A 6,446-nucleotide genomic window follows, 5' to 3' on the forward strand; every position below is an offset into this window, starting at 1 on the left:
GCGCTTACAGCCATTGAGCAGTGAGGGTTCTTTAGCGTGCCACACCAACTGTGACACGGGATATCCGTTTTTAAGGTCATCTCCGAGGCCCCGTGACATTCACACCTGATGCCGAGCGTTTGGCGGTGGAACTGTCACTACTTATTTTAACGACTTAGGTCTGTCGCGGCCGGGATTCGAACCCCGGCCTTCCGCATGGGGGGGGGGGGGGGGGGGGCGAACGTTCTAACGTCTCGGCCACCGCAAAGCTACGGGACGAAGCTTTCCGGAGCGAAAAAAGTGTAGCAGACAGTATGTGGGGAATTCCTACTGCTTCGCTAGAGAGCTAGCGTTTCTAGTGATATGGTAGTACTTCTCTCAGCAACGGTGAGCGTGTTCAGATCACTGCACGTTACAATATTATCATAGTAGGCCTGTTAAGTTTCAAATCACCTGAACTTCTTTCATTTATCTTAAAATTATCAAAAAAGAAAAAGAAAACCACAATGCTATATTAATTACATGTAATTTCATTTTTGCATGCATACCTACATGTAGGTGTAAAATCTTAACTCGCACAGATACCTTAATTCATGTTTAAACTTTACAAAAGGTCATCGCAACATGATAAATCGAATGTACATGCAAGTTTATAATGCAGGAGCTTTGCGGTTTCTTTTATCAAAATGTATGAATTTGTTATACAGCTCTATTCAATCACATACACACAGGTGCAACACAGAGCGTGCGAAGCGTGACGACAATTCGGAATTAATGTGCATCTGTATTAATGCAGATCTGTAGCTCTCTGAGGAAAATAGTTGGGGATACCAGAGAGCTACAGATCCACCCCTTATAAGAACCTTTGGTTTACGGCGCAGGTCGTTGTATTCTTGAATCATAATATCAAAAAAATTCCTAACATATTTTCCCAGTATATTTCTATCCAAACATTTATTAAAGCCCCATGCAAACCGAAAACTCACAATTTCAAATGGTTTCATTTGTAGAACTATCCATGTTAGGTAGCAGTGAATTCGAATCCCGTTGATTTTTATATTTATTCATTCTATCCAATATGAAGTACGTATTCGGTCTTCATTTATAATAAACACGAATATTCGACGTAAATATTGAAAAGTAATCCTAGTACGTAATGAAACCCATCAGTCTGGTCCCGGTTGACATAAAAAACAGAACTTAGGGGGATTGTACTGGAATTATTTCTTCTAAAATATTTAACTTACAAGAGGCCCACGACAGAGCATTATCGAAGAGCTATGCTATCAATAACATTGAGACATTATTTAAAAATATTTTACACATAAACATTATATATACCAAGTTTGGCCTCGCCCTGGAGTCATTACGTCTACCCTGGAAATCATGAAATTAACAATTTCGGTAGACGCATTCAACTTCTACATGACTAGATCTAAGCATTTAGATTTTTAGCTCACCTGAACCGAAGGTTCAAGTGAGCTTTTCTGATCAAAATTTGTCCGTTGTCTGTCGTCGTTGTTGTCGTTGTAAACTTTTCACAATTTTATCTTCTTCTTCAGAACTACTGGGCCAATTTCAACCAAACTTGGCCAAAAGCATCCTTGGGTGAAGGACTTTCAAGTTTGTTCAAATGAAAGGCCATGTCTCTTTCAAAGGGGAGATAATCACAAAAATGCAAAAATAGGGTGGGGTCATTTAAAAATCTTCTTCTCAAGAACCACTGAGCCAGAAGAGCTGACATTTACCTGAAAGATTTCTGACATATTGCAGATTCAAGTTTGTTCAAATCATGGCCCCCGGGGGTAGGATGGGGCCACAAAGGGGGATCAAAGTTTTACATACAAATATATAGGAAAAATCTTCTTCTCAAGAACCACTAAGCCAGAAAAGCTGAGATTTACATGAAAGCTTCCCGACATAATGCAAATTCAAGTTTGTTCAAATCATGGGCCCCGGGGGTTGCATGAGGCCACAATAGGGGATCAAAGTTTTACATACAAATATATAGGAAAAATCTTCTTCTCAAGAACCACTAAGCCAGAAAAGCTGATTTTTACATGAAAACTTTCTGACATAGTGCAGATTCAAGTATGTTCAAATCATGGCCCCCGGGAGTAGGATGGGGCCACAAGGGGGATCAAAGTTTTACATACAAATATATAGTTAAAATCTTCTCAATAACCACTGAGTCAGAAAAGCTGATATTTACAAGAAAACTTTCTGACATAGTGCAGATTCAAGTTTGTTCAAATCATGGGGGGGGGGGGGGGGGGGGGTAGGATGGGGCCACAAGTGGGGGGGGGGGGTCAAAGTTTTACATACAAATATAGGGAAAATCTTTAAAAATCTTCTTCTCAAGAACCATTGGGCCAAAGATGTTGACATTTACATGAAAGCTTTCTGACATAGTGTAGATTCAAGTTTGCAAAAATCGTGGCTTCCAGGGGTAGTTAGGGCCATAATAGGGAATAAGGTTTTACATGCAAATATATATGGAAAGTCGTCAGATATGGGCCAAGGTGACTCAGGTGAGCGATGTGTCCCATTGGCCTCTAGTCTTACAGATGTGAGGTTGTAGGGAAGATTTTTTGCTCCATCCTTAATGCCCCTGGGGTGTTGGAGTAAATTTATACTTTATGTCCCCTTGTCTCAAAGATGCGTTATACCAAATTTGAACCAAAAATTCAATAGTAGTTATTAGGAAGAAGTTAAGAATGGTCAACTGTTAACGCACGGTACACGACGATGGATACTGACCATTTGCAATAGGTCATGTGACCTAAATATTTATGGAGATATTAGGTCACATAGACTTTACTGTTCCAGAAACTGTACAAGTATGGAAATGAACCGGAACAACTCAATACTGTCTGGACAATTAACATTTCTGTACATTGCATCGGTTCATCACTTATTCATGTATACAGATATGTCACGAAAAGTTTTCCATAGAGTATCCTCCTGTAAAAGTCAGTCGTTGACTGTAAAAGTTAGCCCTTCTCGCAAAAGTCCAATAAGAAATCTATTGGTAGATTTGGTTGACGTCCAAACATAAGAAAATACGGCGAGTATCCAGTTGATGCACGGGGTGTCACATTATACGAAAAAACGACCTCCTTGATGTATTCCGGCCATCTCTTCTTTCTTGCTGGGGGTAGAGATCTGAGTAAATCATGTTGTGTCCTATTAAATCTTTCGCACTGACCATTGTCCTGTGGATGATAAGCCGTTGTTCTCGTCTTCTTCATATGATATAGAGCACAAAGTTGTACAATAATCTCCACCTCAAAACACTTTCCTTGGTCAGAATGAATGCGCTTACGTACTCCAAATTTGAAGAATAGTTCGTTCACTAATACTCTGGCTACTGTCTCTGCTGTCTTGTCTCGTGTAGGAACGGCTATGGTCCACTTTGAAAATATGTCTGTGATCACTAACACATTTTCTAATCCCTGAGATTTCTCTAACACGGAAAAGTCTATAGCAATACACTCTAATGGTTCTGACGCTGTAAGGTGTCCCATACTAGTATGCACTTTAGGTGGTGGAATCTTCGAAACTGCACAGCGCTCACACTTTTTACAGTAGTTTTTAATGTCCATAAACATTTGTGGCCAATAACATCGTTGTCTAATCATATTGAATGTTCTCTCTATCCCTTGATGTCCGTTTTGGTCATGAAGACTCTCTAACACTAAATCCTTTACATATTCTGGAAGTAAAATCTGTGTTAAGTCATCTAATTTCGGATCTTTGATCTTCCTGTGAATAACGTCGTCAATAATATCCATATGTTTTAGCTGTCTCATTAACACCTGAACTTTTTTACTTTGTTTCCGGAAAAAACTCGGTTTCGGGACAGTCTTTCCTTCAATAAACTCTTTGCACTTGTTAATCACAGTATCTTTCAATTGCATGTCTCTCATCTCAGAGTTAGAGTAGCTAGGGAGAGTCTGATTTTGACACATCTGTAGATTCAATAAAAATCCCCGAGGACTGTGCGACTTTAATTTCCGACGGAATAACGGATCCATGAATACACTCACTAAGAATGTTTACACTGTACACAGACATCCTCGATAATGCATCGGCGTTGGCGTTCTGCTTTCCCGGTCTGTATTTAATTTCGAAATCAAAATCAGCAAGTTGTGCTGCCCACTTCTGTTCATACGCACCAAGTTTTGCGGTTGACAGGTATTTCAGAGGATTGTTATCCGTTAACACAACGAACTTATTTCCCAGAAGATAGTCTCGGAATTTCTCGGTAACACACCATTTAAGAGCTAGTAATTCCAACTTTAGACTGCTCATGTTCTTTGCCGATCGTTCATTTGGTCTCAGTGTTCTACTGGCATACGCAATCACAACTGTACGTCCATTTTGAATCTGGGATAACACCCCCCCCCCCAAGTCCATGTACACTAGCGTCTGTTTCCATCATAAATGGTAGCGTGAAGTCCGCATAACCCAGTAATGGTGCCGTAGATAAGACGGTTTTCAGTTTCTCAAATGAACTCTGACAGTCTTTGGACCATATATCTCCAAAATTTGTTTTCGGATGTTTTCTGTTGTTCTTAGAGAGATCCAATAACGGTTCAGCTGTCTGGGAAAAGTTGCGAATAAAACGACGATAATATCCCGCAAAGCCAAGGAATGATTTCAATTCTGTCACTGTATTGGACACTTTCCAGTTTTCAATACATTTGATCTTATCGTCGTCCGTGGATATTCCGTCTTTACTCACGACATGACCCAATTATCTCACAGAAGATTGAAAAAACTTGCACTTGCGCATTTTCAACTTTAATCCATGCTTGCGGAGAATATCAAACACTCTGTCAAGGCGATCTATGTGTTCACACAATGTTTTAGAATACACTATGATGTCGTCTAAAAACACTAATAAAATGTTGAACACTTCCTCTCTGAAACAATGTTGCATGAGACGCTGGAATGTCGCAGGTGCGTTTGTAAGTCCAAATGGCATTCTGTTGAATTCGTATAGTCAGAAAGAAGTAGTGAAAGCGGTTTTCTCCTTATCTTCATCAGCTACAGCTATCTGATTGTATCCCGATATAAGGTCCATAGTTGAGAACATAGATGGCCCATGTAAAACATCGAATGTTTCTTCTACTCTAGGTAATGGATATTTGTCTTTCACCGTTTTCTCATTGAGCTTACGATAATCCACGCAAAGCCGTAGGGAGTTATCCTTTTTGCGAACTAGAACAATAGGTGAAGCGAATGGACTAGTGCTCTCGCGAATGACATCATTGTTCAGTAGCTTTCGAATATGTTGTTTCAATTCATCAAACTGGGACGGTGGAATGCGTCTGTACTGCTGAGAGATAGGCGTATTGTCCGTGAGACGAATCTTATGTTTAACGATATCTGTGCATCCTATGTCGTCATCATCCTCGGAGAATACTTCCCTATGTTCATGGAATAATGCTGTTATTAGCGATTTATCCTCAACACTGCAGTCAAGTTTGAATATATCATCTGGTAATTCGAACTCAGAATCAAGGGCAGTTATTTCTGAAACTTCAAAGTGATGCTGAATAAATATTTCCTCTACATTTCCTATACGATTGAAACCAATGTCAGAACGTTCATTTTCAATTTCACATTTGGACACTGTCCCGATCATAGTACGTGGTTTAACGTAAATGTCCTCATTACCAACATTAGCTGCACGAATCCACATTTGTCCTTTTGTGATTTGAGTACAAGTATTTACTGTGCGGAAATTCCTATGTAGATGTGCACCATTGTTCAGTGGGTTAACTACAACATTGCCGTCAATATGTGGTCCTGTGCATGGTATCACTACAGCGGTATTTGCAGGAATATACACTGGTACAGTTCCGAGAACTCTCGCAAAACCACAAACAGACTTTTGCTCACCCGCATCTTTTGTCACAGATACTTCACTTAAAAATCCGTCACTACCAACATAACCTAGAATGTCTCTGCATGCACTGATTATATTCATTCCAATAATCCCCGGAACGACCTCCTTTCGTTTACGTGTATTTTCATCACTGGAGTCCTTCACTAGTAAGAAACCACGCTGGGGTATAATATTTCCATTGAAATTAACATCTAGTTCAATGTATCCAACGTAAGGAATGGTTAGTCCGTTAGCAGTTTTCAGTTGCAAATGACATGTCGGGTTCAAAGTTTTCCTAAGCGGTTCTATGTAATTCCGGTAAAACGTTTCAGTTATAGTAGAAACCATCGATCCAGTGTCCACTAAACATTGAAAAGTTAAATCCAAAACACTAATATTCATCACTGGACACTTTCCTACCATAGCACATGAATACGAAGAGTCCTGAAGACTGTCATCTATTAACGGACTCGTATCAATAGATGTTAGTTGTTTCCCGAAATGTCCCTGTTGTCTGTTTTCGCTCTACACAATTTCTTGAAGACGCCAGAGTAACATCTTCCTATATACA

This window comes from Ostrea edulis, chromosome 5 (genome assembly GCF_947568905.1).
Source record: "Ostrea edulis chromosome 5, xbOstEdul1.1, whole genome shotgun sequence".
NCBI classification, from domain to species: domain Eukaryota; kingdom Metazoa; phylum Mollusca; class Bivalvia; order Ostreida; family Ostreidae; genus Ostrea; species Ostrea edulis.